Here is a 13617-nt window from a genome sequence, read left to right on the forward strand (position 1 = left end):
GACCCAGCGCTTGTAGAAAACATTTCAGTCCTTGGGACACCGGCAGCCCCACCTCAGAGACTGAGCCGTACCGATGCCCTTTTGCGATCCTATAAATAACACGCTAATGAAAGATGCAAAGGGATTATTAGTAACAGCAAACTAAAATGTCACAATACACAACGCATTTCTTACTGCAGTCCGGCTGGGAAACAGGCTCAGAAAGGGAAGGAGGGGGGCAAACGGAGGAGAAGCTGTCATGTAATTTTGAGTCATTTTCCACTGTGATCTATATTGGGATGCGGCTTCTATCCTTTCAAACGGGATCATTTTATATATGACACTCTTGCTGCATTTCACGAAAAGGTAGGAATGTCTCCCTAGCGCTAGGAGAAGTGCAAAGCCTGGCCATGGTCATTCAGGACTGGCTACTTGCATAAGTAGTAAGATGTTAGAGAAAATAAAATGATGCGTTGCAAATGCAATTAAGAGCAGCATCTGTAAACACAGGGAAAAATAACAGTAGCAAAAATTCAATTCATGTGATAAATACAAAATGCTTAATGGGTTTTAAAGCATAGTTTTCTAAAGGTAGCTGTGGGCATACACTGCTGTCAGCAGTTCTAGATTTTTATTTAACAAGACAAAAAACACAGAACTTAAAAAAAAAAAAAAAAGTAATTTTACAGCCCTTTCTTTGATAGTGAAGAAACAAGCTTATAAAATTGTTACCAGCTAGCCAAAGCAGCAGCCTGCTTTAGCGGACCGAACATCAGCTCAGATAAGGGGAATGCTCAGACTGAGGACCTGCTTCAGGGACTGACTGGCCACGCGGCCCCAGGAAGGTCGCTGTCTTCGCCCCCGTTCCCCACCAGTAGAATGGGTGCAAGCGTATGAAGGCAAGGACGTTGTCCCCAGGTGACATATCTTACCAATGGCTTTTTGGCTTTACAAAAATGTAACTAGCTTCACTGAACTCTTGGTTTTACTTCGCGTTTAAATACCAGTTGAACACTGGCACAGAGTGAATGCAGAGCGCAGTTGTGGAGCACTCCATCAAAACCCAGAGCTTCTCCTTTCACACTCTGCTAAGGTTTCTTGTTCAAATGTGCTTGAACCTGTAAATTCTCTACTGTCAGGTTTAGAGAATTTCCCAGCACCTGTGGGACAGTATTAATCTCTTACAACCGAAGCACTTAACAGAATTATGATTACTTGCACCCTTTGCATCCAAGGATAAAAAAAAATACACTTTACAAGCATTGGCGGCTTAAGTTTCACAAGGAGGCAAAGAGAAAAGGGAAGGACGCAGTCCCATTCTGCAGATGTGAAAAGAGAAACCTTGCTGGTAAATCAGACAGACGGTAATTCGGAAGCCAAGCAATGCCTGGACGTTATAATTCCCAGACTCGTGATTCAGTCACAAGACACGCTTCCTTTCCTGGTGAAATGTCATGCTGCCGCATGCTTCTGTTGCAGAGCACATCTTAACCAAGTGTAGCAAAAGCATGATGATCCCATTAAGTATCTAACATCTAATACCTTGTGAAAACTAATTTAGTGCTTTATCAAACCTCTAGTTTGTATGTAGAGCATAAACTGGCTACATTTGCTAATAGGGCAGATTGACCCATCCCATATATTATCAAACCACATCAAAGTCTGCTGGAGGACATAGCCTTAGCTACTTATTATCCTTTGCATTAACTCTCTCACTAGCTACTCGACCAATACATTTTCCTGTAATACATCTGTCATGATTTTGCAGAGAAATCAGCAATTCTGAACAGTGCAGCAGTTAGAGGCAGATAACAGGACTAAGCCCATCATGGTCGCCTGGCTTTCCAATCTACTGTTAATTGGCACAGACGGAAGCCCTTAGAGCTAGACTTGCACAACAGCATGCCACTGCTGGGCCCCAGAGATTCGGCCTCTTAGTGAGATTTGTATTTTTAGAGCTTTAGTCATTCACATGATTTCTTCACAATTTATTACATACAAGAGAGAAATAAAGTTGGCTGCCAACACCTTCAAATTTACAAGATTTTTTTTCTTTTTTAGCAGAAAAAGGGCATCTTATGCAAGAGCACATGTGGCTTAGTAATCAGGAAAAAAGTGCTAGAATATTACTAATAATAATGTTAGCAATATTAGATCAAATGAGAACATCTTTCTTGGCTCGGATGCTATGCAATCATATTTCCACCTGTGTTATATTTAGGGTCTTATTTGTGACACTGTGTAATGAATTACAGCTCTGAAGCCATGCTTCTAACTGTCTGGGAGCTTGCATATATGGCTGATAGAGGGTTTGGATTGGTTTTTTTGGTTGTTTTTAAATCACACCTGCTAATATTCTCTGTTAGATACTGTTTGTCTTTGGACTTGGAAATCCTGAGCCATTGTACACGGGACTCTTACTGACCTTTTCTGACCACTTGACTACCTATCACCACCATAACCCAGAAGCCAGTGCCAGAATATAAAAAAACCAACCAACCAACCAACAAAAAACCAACCAAAAAACCAAACAACAAAAAAGCCAAAATATACTCTCTCTTCAAAAAGAAACCAAATCCACTCAATGGAAATAAAAAATGCCTCTCTCACTTTGCATATGTGATTGTATATAGTTCTGAAATATAATTATATCCCTCGTACAACCCTAGTCATTCACATTTAATTCTACGGCTTAATTTGTTTTCTCTCTGTACAGTTTCTCAAGCGCCATCATCTTCTTTTCCCTTATAAATGCTGGTCCTCCATACCTTTAAACAGTAATATAAACAAGTAAAAGGCATTTTGGGGAGGATGTGGGGGTAGTATTAGAAGTTTTGTAGTTGGTGATCCCAGATCCCATTAATGACGGGTCATTTTTAATCCAGAGAATATTAAAAGCTTAGAGCCCAGCTGTGGTTTAGCATCACCAACTCAGGCAGGCCAATGCAGGGAGTCTTCTACTGGGTAAAACTTCTAACAAGTAAACTTATAGCCAGGAGGAATAATTTAGATAAAAACCTAAACAAAAAAGTGGGCAGTGAGTTAAAACATCACAATTCTACGTTACTGAATTGAACTGCAAGTCTTTGGAGCTTTACCCCGCCTTCCTTTCCCTCTGTATTTTTCTTCTTCTGTTTTTATGTTGAAATCACAGGAACTACGCAGCCTAGCAAGGCTGTAATCACTCAGCAGGAACCTGGCACAAGCACAATGCAACCACCAGCCAGGCAGCAGGAAAATGAAGGAAATCTCTCTCTCCCTCCCCCCTAGGTTTCTTAAAAGGGGTTCAGCGTGAATGAATCTTCCCGGTAGCCACCAACAATTTCTTATTCCTTCCGAGCAATCATCAATTTCAGCATCAAGTGGTTTAGTGGCTCTACAACTGGTAGTGGCAGTGAAGTAAGCCCAGCATGCAAACGTTTTGGCTAATTTAAAACCCTTGTGCTGCCGAATCAAACATGACAAGACAACAGTAAAAAGAGAGGCTATTATCCCAAATGAGAGTCGGCGGATGGCTGAAATTGGCTTGAGTGGCAGAGACAAAAGAGGTGGAAGGAGCAGGGACAACCAGGCATGATAATATCAGATACAGCACACGCTTTCTCCCCCACCCCCAGGGCATTCACACGTATTGCTACCTGGAGGAGAAAAAGGCAACATTTCTGAGTTTCATGGCCAGGCAGAAAAAAGCCACTCAAGAAGATTCAAAATAAATTAGTATCTGGTAAAGCATCTGCCCCATGGGCGTGGAGAAACTTAACTTACAAGAGATGTAGCCCTTTCAATAGAAACCCTAACACTCCAAAGACTAAACTGTCATTTCCTACCTGAATTCATGTCCTGCTGCCCGAAGTTCATTACCGTGAGTTGAGGATTGGAAGCACTGATTTAGGATAGAGTAACCTTCAAATGAGAATAATCTGTGGCGTGGCTACTGGCGAATAGTTGCTACACGCTCAGAGCTCACCAAGTGCCCAGATCTCAAAGAGCTGCTGGGGAGGAAAAGTGGAGGGCAGAGGAATTAATTTTGCAAGGCATTTGGGAGACCACAAGCAGACTGATGATGTTCAGAGCCATGAACCCTGGTGATGGCTTGCAGCTCACAGAATGACGACCTGTGGGATCACTGGAGAGCAAGCAAGTTGTCTTTTGCAAGATTAACAATTTAAAAGTGCTGAAATTAATTTTGTTTAATAGCTGTGGGTGCAGACTCCTTACAAAGTAGGTTGCAAGGTCAGCAAGCCTCCTAAAGCCTTTTAAAATGCAGCTTTTTATAGGGACAGTAGATTTAGGGTGGCTTAGGGCTTAAAGATCTAAAAAGCAAAAGAAGTGTAAGAGGTCATTTCCTACCACTTCCAAATCTTGGGTGAAGACACATTCTCTGTTTCACTTCTTACTCTATAGCATACACTTACTGGTACATTCAAAGCTACTTGAGGCAGTATGGACTTCTTAGGGCAGGCAAGGTGAAAAAAGACATTAAAATCAAACGAGAACCAGATTAACCAGCACATAGCAGGCTCATCAGGGTCACACCGGAACGTGCCTACCTGTGTTGCAAAGAAGTGGTGGAGGAAAGAAAAAAATAAAAATATATATATAGGAGAATGAGAGACTGGGAGGGGAAAGACAAGGGCAGGGAGAGTGCTCACACCCTTGTCATCATTCAGAAGTAGTTCACCTGTGATTCACATCTGCCTCCTTCTATGAGACCATTACACTCTAAATTACTGTACCGTACAGAGTGTTTCAAGGAACAGCTGGGCTCAACACTGAAACCCAAATCAACCATTTAAAAGACACTTGCTCAGCTTCACACCCGAGTACATGTGAGCTACCACTCACGACATATCAAAATATGCTGACTAGCGCTCCTTATAGGACATTTTTGTCCTACGCTTTGAGCAACAGCATCCAATTAATTGCACAGGTAAAGTTCATAGCGAGTGCAAGTTTGGGAAATAGAAACAGGGCATTTGCTTTGCGCCACTGTGTAGGATGGTCTGAATTTGCTGAATTAATCAAAGTTGCCTTGAAAAGTATTCGCATTTTGTGCAGTTGGGCCTGCGTGAAAGTTGGACTCATGAATTCAAGCCGGAGTCCAACCCCCGTAAAGTATGCATCCCAATGCAAAAAACATTCCGTAGTTATACATATCCACCTGGTCTTGCAAACATATCTTCCCAGGGAACCGAGAAGCCCAGGTGAAGATACGATCATGATGGATACAGCGCGTGGGTTTGTTTCATGCTGCTGACTTCTTTTAAAGCTTCCCTCCCCCCCCCCCCCAACGTGAAGGAAACACAGGGTTAACTTTTCAGAGAAAAACAGTAACATGGCAAGCAGCGGACATGCAAGCTGTCGACACACAGCCTGCCCTGGGACAGGTAAGCGTTACCAAACAGAGCAACCTGCGCCGCTCTGCCATACAGGCAAGCAGAAAGGCTTCAGCCTTTGCGGGCAGCCTGGAGGAGAAGCGTGTTGTCCTGTGTAACAAAACTTAGTTGCTATGATCCTGCAGACGGAGGGGGCCATTTCCCTGGCAATGAGGTAACTGACGGTCATTAGAGAGGACAGAATTAATTCTGCTGCAAGCCTGTCACTGACAGTGGCCAAAGCGAACACACCGGCCATTTTTCTCTGCCCCTTCCACAGGGAGTTAGAACAAAGAAAGGAGCCCCTGGGAAATACTTATGACACCACAAGAAAATCATTTTAGATGCGTATTAATACTGCCACCGAATACTGTGTGCTTTCAGGCTGACACATGCTGCTGTATGCAGTGTTTGTTCCTGGTTTTTTGTCTCAAAGTTGAATTCATATCCTCACGTAGCACTCCCAAGAAAAGCCCAGTTCACAGTTCAGCAAGGCACTGCTTAAAAGGCAAGCCTGATACAGGTCCTTAGGGCATCTCATCCATCCTGCGCTTGGATGGCATTCTTCACCAAGGGACCCCATTAGGAAGGAAGGGCAAACTGAAATCCTAACCCAAAGCAGCCTGAAACAGCACCGGTATACTGGTGTAGCAGCGATGGATGAGACTCCATTTGTCTTCAAAACATGGGAAGCCAATATATCTGCTTCATTGCAAACTCAACTTTACTTTCCAACCTTGTACTGTACTTAAAGCTAAAACGTAGATCAGCTTTCTATCCAGGGATAAAGCAGCAGAGAAGCGTCACCCAACACTCCAATTAAACAGACTGGAAGTGACGCACTTCCAGTGCAACTCCATACAGCAAAACACCCTGAGATACACTGTCTGTGTTTAAAATCAATTGCCCAGGAAGGCACAGCCACAAGCTACAAAAGGTTTCCTTTCCCCTCCATACAGTGGAATAACTCAGAAACATCTTATGCTAGTACAAAGCTTGCTGGAAAATGCAGTTGCTGTAGGAACGCTATCAATACCCGAGATATCACAGATCCTACTCTTCCTACAGAAGGTTAGGCCCTTCCAAGCAGGAAGAAACAATATGTTTGTTCTGTGGCCAAAATAATTATAGGCTTACCTGTATTGCTTTATATTTCTCCTTTCATAAAAGAGCTTTGTATCAGTGTTGAATGAGCTGAGTTGTGAGACTAGTACTTATCTGGAAGTCTCCGAGCTAAACTTAGGTCTGGCCAAAGTAGATACAGCTTCAGTCACTTCAGGAAAGGTGATTCTGTTTACACCAGGTCTGAACATGGCCAAACGAGCTTCCTTCAACACTGCCTGTTGAAACATTTAAGCTTAAGTAGGTGTAACTCCCTCATAAGTATACATCTTTGGACTTCTGTTTGCGTGTTAGTATAGCAAGTATGCAGCGTTACAGCACGAACTCACAGTCTTCACCCATGGGGGCAGTTTCAAGGAGAACATAGAGATTCAAATACTGTAACATGAAACACGCCTGGTAGAAAGCTTATATGTTTGCAAGCTGGTCACCTGCTTATAGGAATCTCTAGCCAGGGCTCTTATTTACAGTTCGGCAGTATCTGTTGTTCCAGGTGAGGTCCTCCTGCACCAGGAGCTGTACAAGTGCAAAGAGAGAAGACCACCATGACCGATACATACTGCAATTTAAAGAGATCAGTCAGAGAACTGCTGGGAATTGAATGCATGTTTCTTGTGCTCCAGCCAGGAGCCTAAACCTAAAGGTTATCCTGTCCTAGTGTAGCACCATATCACCTCTAGCGCCAATTAGGCTGACCAGAACTGTATATATCTACCTGCCTATTCAATTCATATCAGGAAGAAAGGAGAAAGAAAAAAAAGGAGGGGGGAAAAAAAAGCAAGGTCAGGCATTTATGTTATGAGCCACATACCTTGTAAGAGTAACAGCAACTTCACACGGACCCAAACCCTCAACTCAACAAGAGAAACTCTGCCTCCTCCTGATCAGTGCACGGTTATTTGTTAATAAACAGTCAGCTCACTCCAAACACCAGACCAGTTCTCTCCTACCTGCGTTCAAGATCACAAAAATATCTCCCACCAAAAGCCTTTTTGTGCATCTGTGTTTATTGTCTCTGTAAATCCAGCGAGCAAGCTAACCTAGGTATTCTGCTAGTCCACAAAACCTAATTAGTGTGGACCAAAGACGAGGACAGCTATGTTCTCTGACATGCTGAGAAAGCTCATAGGGTGTCATCTCAAGTGACTGCAACACTCGTACGGATGAGATGTCTAACGAGACTGTCCAAACCTCCTATTTAAACTCCCTGCCTCAAAGTTTTAACCTTTTTTCCCCCTACACGGCAGACTTTGAATTGGTCCTGGCCATCAGGAGAGTGGGAGAAATGCAAGAACCACCCTCTTCAGTTCGATTCTCCTTGGGATTGAATATTTCTCATGAAACAGAAAGATGCTGCCTCAAAAGGTTGTTTTTCCTCAGCCTGTAATGTTCTAAAGACCTCTCAAAAAACTTCTCCACAGCCTAGAAGATGGCAGTGAAACATGAGTCCAACCACCCCCTCACCATTGCTGTGCCTCGGCAGTTTCTCCTGCCCACAGTACGAAACTATTTTTGAATTACTTGCAAAAGACGGGGGAGAGGGGAGAGTTGGAAAAATAAGACTGAGATCTTGGCAGAAAACAAAAGAAAGGAGACCTAAGTCAGCCATCCCCAGCTGCAAAATGATTTCTATGAGCTTCTGCCTCTGTGTAACACATGTGAAAAGAGCTTGCTCTTTCTCTGAAACACTGAAAAAAAGTCAGATTCTGCCAGTGACTTTTGATGTATATGTAGGTAGCAGGTGATAAATTTACTGAAATCATCGCCATACTCAGTATTATTAACCATCAGTTCCAGAAGAAACATCAAGCTTTGGTCATGCAACCTAATGTTATTCTCTTCACCTCACCATCTTCACTCCTAACAACCATGAGGCCAAGAGACACCAATACCATCTGATGGTTTTCCCAAAGCCATGATAAGACTCAAATGAATCTGATGCTCGTTGCAATGCCCAGAGAACTGAGAAGCTTACTATTTTCATTGGGGGGGAAAAAAAAAAAAAAAATTCTTTGTTGCAGTCGCCTTTGAACTTCTGTCTGTACCACTGGGACAAACGCATTCAGTATCAGAAAGACAAGCACTAGGAGGGCTTTTATGATGCAGTACAAGAAAAAAGGAAAAAAAAAAACAAAAACACAAAAAGGTGTTACAACATGTCCTGTACTTATTCTGGTAATAAATTTTTTTGAGGTAAAGCTTCCTTTTTTTAGAAAGAATGTCCCCTATTTTCAATAGGATTTTAGGTCTAGTCCATGCAGAGGATTTCCAAACCAGCTGTTACCGTAGCACTGAAACACCTTAAGAATATTGAGCAAATTAATCAAAGCACCCTGATTCACAAAAAAAAAAAAAAGAACTCCAGAAAACCTGAAGCCTAAGATGAAAACAGGGCAGTAAACACTGAATTAATTTTTTGCCACTTTTCACTCAGAGATGTAGAGCAGTCATTAGGGAACAGTCCAAAGGAGCTGAGAAAACTCATTACCAATATGGCACAGCATGGTCAGGGGGCTGCTTGGGTTTTTTTTCTATCTTTCCCTTTCATACAGGGATGAAGCATGAAGAGACTTTTGGGACCTGACCATGTTATGGGGCGGGAACAACGTGCCTCCAGCCCCACTCTGCAAACCATTCCATCAGCAGAAGTCTCCGGCAGGTCGGAGACTGACTAACTTTTCCAAGGTATTAAATTAAAAGATGTTGAATTAAGTTAAACGCCCCACATTGAATTGACATTTCCCTTTTTTAATGCAAGCTAAGATTGATGAAAAATACCACTTATCTACATTAAGGGTCAAAATATCCAGGAAAAGAAGCCTCTGGTTCAGCGCGTCAGAGCAAAGTCAGTCTTACATAATCCGGGGACCAGAACGCGGATCACATTCTGATGATCCAATTAATGGTGGGATACTTTGCAATCAGCCAGGAAGCAAGGCCCCTAACAGATTGTGGGGCTGTAACATCAATTTCTTAAGTGCATTTAAAGGATTACAAATGTTAGTCCTGGCTTGAGATTGAAACACCTATTGAGGTGCTCTGAACCACATTACAGTAATTGGGTACCTGAATTAATGCCATTTCTTCTGATGGGCGAGTTGAATACATTGGAATTACGAATTTCTTTTGCTGTCTTTCACTTTCAGCCTTTTTTTTTTCCCCCTCCTCAGAACATAAATCTGAGGCAGAATATCTCTTTATCTAGACAGCTTTAATTACAGCCCTGAGGCACCCAAGTACTGTCCTAATTTTACCTTCTGCATTGTTTGGGTGCATTTCCTTTTTTTTTTTTTTTTTTTTTTTGCTTATTATTTTACCATGCAATGACATTAAGATAGGAATAAAATTATTTTTTCTTGAAGCTTTGGGGAGAGGGGGGAAAAGGCTGCTGAGAGATGAAGAAAAGTCTTTCTTTTCCTTCCCAGATCCCTCTTCCACTATGTAAACCTTTTTATGCATGCACCAGATACCATTTGCAGTGTTTTACTCCTCTAGAGAGCTAGAACTAGGGCTGCCTCAATTAGTCTTCTATTCCTTCTGAGGTCAGTTCAAGTAAAGGTCTCAATCATATCAAATTGGCAGGAATGCTAACTACCTGGGTATTTCAGACCATACAGGGTTCAGCTGAAGAGCTTTAAAAACATGTAGCTGGTTTCAAGAGTATTCAGTGAATACACAGCATAAAGCCGCACGTGTGTGCCAGAGACTAAACTTACTCACCTGGCGTATAAAATGTTTAAAAATCTAAAATAGGTTATGGCATAGGTTGGTTTGTAGGGCTTTTCAGCCAGCCAGTGTCTCTGTTAGACTGCAGCACACAGCATATAGGACGCACGCATTTTCCCCTTGTATCATATGAGTTTTGATAATTAGAGTTATAACAGGGAATTCCATCCATTTTTGTCCTCAGTGTATGTGGCACTGACATTTCAGCGACCTCGGCAGTGATTTCTCACTTGCAGCTAACTGGAATGTACACAACCATGATATAATGCTCACGCTGTGAAAAAAGGGGTGGGAAACAGAGAGCGGTATTCCAAATATTCCAGTCCACTCTGTACGTTTCATTTATCTGGTTACAGCACATCAAGCTTAGATATTGTTTTAATTACTCTTTTTTTTGAGCTCTATTAGTAATTGAAGTTATAAATATGCAGGCAAGTATATACGCATACACATATTTTATATTTCATATATTATATATCTCCTTTCTGAGGTATTGCAACTTTTTGTCCTACATTCACGATTCCGTAAGAAACTGTGAAGCCGCAGTAATTCTGCTTTAATTTTGGTTTTGCTTAAGATAACTGTAAACAGCAAAGATACAGGAGCTATTTATCTTCATTGCTGGTTAAGAGGAAATCGTAGCGTATACCTTAGGGGAGCTAAGGAAGCACAATGATTTAACCGGCATATGAAGGAAAGAGACAGCTTCTAATTCACTAATAGAACTTTCTGACGCTCAGGAAAAAGCAGTTTGCATGGTTTTGTCAGATAGCCTTTTACAGTTAACTATTTTATTTTAATTTTTTATTTATTTCCTACCACATAAGAAACATCAGATTTAGGAGGGGTCACTGGGGACCATTCAGCTGTGCTCCTTGTTTCTCTTGACTGGTTTTGAACGTTCCTTAATTTCCCAGCCCCAGTAATGCGGGATATTCCCAGAGATTAGAAATAACCCTTCCGAAACACAATAAAACCTACAAACTATCTCCTCATAAGAGGTGATTAATCACTGGACAGACATAGCTTCACTGTAAGGGCCATACCATGAAGCAGGGCTTGAGGATTTTAATAAAAGTATCTTGCAAATCTCAATTCACATTTCAGAGCAGTTTTTGACTCATTAGATCATGCTCGCTGAAATGATTTACATACAGATAATGAAAATGCAACCCCCGAGGACTAGTTAGCTGTTTAGCAGTGTATACTTTTTATATAACCATCTCCATACATCTAGTTTTAAATTCATTAACAAAAATTAATTGCTACCCAGTGGTCTACATTGCACAGCACGCAGCTTCAATACACTTTCTAAATCACTGCTTTCTATCGCTCCTCCAGTGATCGTACAGGCAAGTCAAACTTTGCTGTCTGGAAAGCACTGACTACCAATTTGTAGCAAAGCTCATAGTTATTATAGTTAGTGAGACTCGACAACTGAACTTCATGAAATATTAGTCTTTTTTTAATACCTCAGTAATATTTTGGAATAACAGAAAACTTTCTCCCTCTCCCCCTTTGGAAAAGGCAGCATGATGCCCTTAGGACTCCACCACAGAAACACCAGCAATAACAGCTCCAACACACTCAGAAAGCACTGACCTCACTAACTTTCATTTTGGACCCGACCCAAGGTTTACTGAAGTCATAAAGAGACTCTGCATTGACTTCAGTATTCTGTAGTTCAGGCTTTCCAGGCCCGCTCCCCCCCTTCTCCCCCCCCAAACCTTAGCTGAGCTTTGCTGGGCTATGTTAGCTATGTTGCTGTGGCACAGTCAGCACGAAGCACCCAGTGATAATGCACTCCAAATGTCTGTCGTCTTTTTTATGGCTTGGGTAAGGAGAAAAAAAAAGTTATTTTTCATAAGTAATTAAGAGAAATTGGTCTTGGATTTTTACAGATGAGTAATGACTCGGGACCTGGCGGGGGGGGTGGCTAAGGTTCACTTTTAGTAATACCATTTAATGGACAAAAAAGAAAAAAGTCTTTCCACACTCTTCTCTTTCCATCATATTTCCCAAATATTTACAGTGTACACCTCGGGTTTGAAATAAGCCAGGGAGAACTAATGCATTGTTTACACTTGGAATCCGAGGTGGCCCCGTCCCAGCAGGGCAGTACAATGCCCTGTATCTTTCCCTTCTCAGTACTTATCTTAATCTTAATAACTAGCCAGACAACTGACTCCAGAGTCCTGGGCTTATCGACTGGAATTCGTCACATGCACACAAGAGAAGACAAGAAATGCATTATATAACAATGCCATACAAATCATTATCTTTTAATATTTAAAAGTATGTATTCAAAGTCTGATATGAAACCATTTTGGTTGAACTCAATTCCACTGGTTGCTATTAAATTTGATAGCAAATGAACAAAAATACACTTGTAACGTATTTATCTGCAAAAGAGTTTATTTGCAACAGATCAAAAGGCTGCTTCTTACTGCATTTTAGTTACTTCTATCAAATGCAATCTGCTTTTTAAACATGCTTTGATATGGGAAGACTATTTTCAAAACAGGTTAATAGGAAATATATGTATTTATTTTTTTCCGAGTCTCCTAAGTACCAAGAAATACCCAAGAGCGTGAACAGAAAGTCTATTGCGCCCTCACTGTAGGTCTCCAGCACGTTTTCTTTCAAACAAGTTTATATAAGCAAGAGGAAAGCCATTTCAACTGCAGCCACCAGGCACTTAGAACATGCTTTCAAAATTGTTATACAGATCTGAATTTTGGTTCTGGTGTCTCACACTAAATGGCATTTTTGCCAGGAAGCGGAGACACGTGCGAACCAAAGCACTGGGGGTACTCTTTGCTGAAAGGCTGGTCTCTTGTGAGGGTTTTAATTTCTTTCTCTGTACCTCCATGGTAAGGACTGCTCGAGTACATATGCACCACGGTGAGGGGGGGAGTAGAGGCACACGGAGAATAATGGGTAGGAGCCCACTCCTGCAGAGAGAGGGAAGGGACAGGGATTTTGAGCACAGCCCCTGTCAGTCGTCCCTCTCCCTTTGCCTGCAAAAGCGTAAGAGGGAAGACGGGGGGGTACCTCACGCGCTGACATTATTAACGTGCACTTGAAGTGGGCTTACACGGAATCACTATGGGTTAACAAAGACACTGTAAACTCGCTCCTCAGCTCACTTTGCTCTAACCCAGCCTATAAAGCATTACTCGTGCTAAGTATTAATACTCTCGGCAATGGGATTCATCCGGCGTAAGACACTGGAGTGGCGCTCAAAAAGACTATCACTGCTAGTGCCAGCTTTTCCCAAATTTCTCTTCCACATCAAAAACTTTTGAAGTATACCCTAGGCTAATCCTTGCGCTAAACCACAAACCACAGTAAATCAATTAGTTAATCAATCCCATCAGGCAATCAATTAACATGAACTAAGAAATCCCTGAGC

General features: G+C 41.9%; 1 protein-coding gene across 11 annotated transcripts in view; it reads right to left on the reverse strand.

Moving 5' to 3' along the window:
* The window catches only part of ESRRG (estrogen related receptor gamma), a 392081-nt gene that overhangs the window by 238692 nt on the left and 139772 nt on the right, over positions 1-13617 (reverse strand). The gene's annotated exons all lie outside the window — the stretch shown is intronic.

This window comes from Ciconia boyciana, chromosome 3 (genome assembly GCF_034638445.1).
Source record: "Ciconia boyciana chromosome 3, ASM3463844v1, whole genome shotgun sequence".
Classification (NCBI taxonomy): Eukaryota; Metazoa; Chordata; class Aves; order Ciconiiformes; family Ciconiidae; genus Ciconia; species Ciconia boyciana.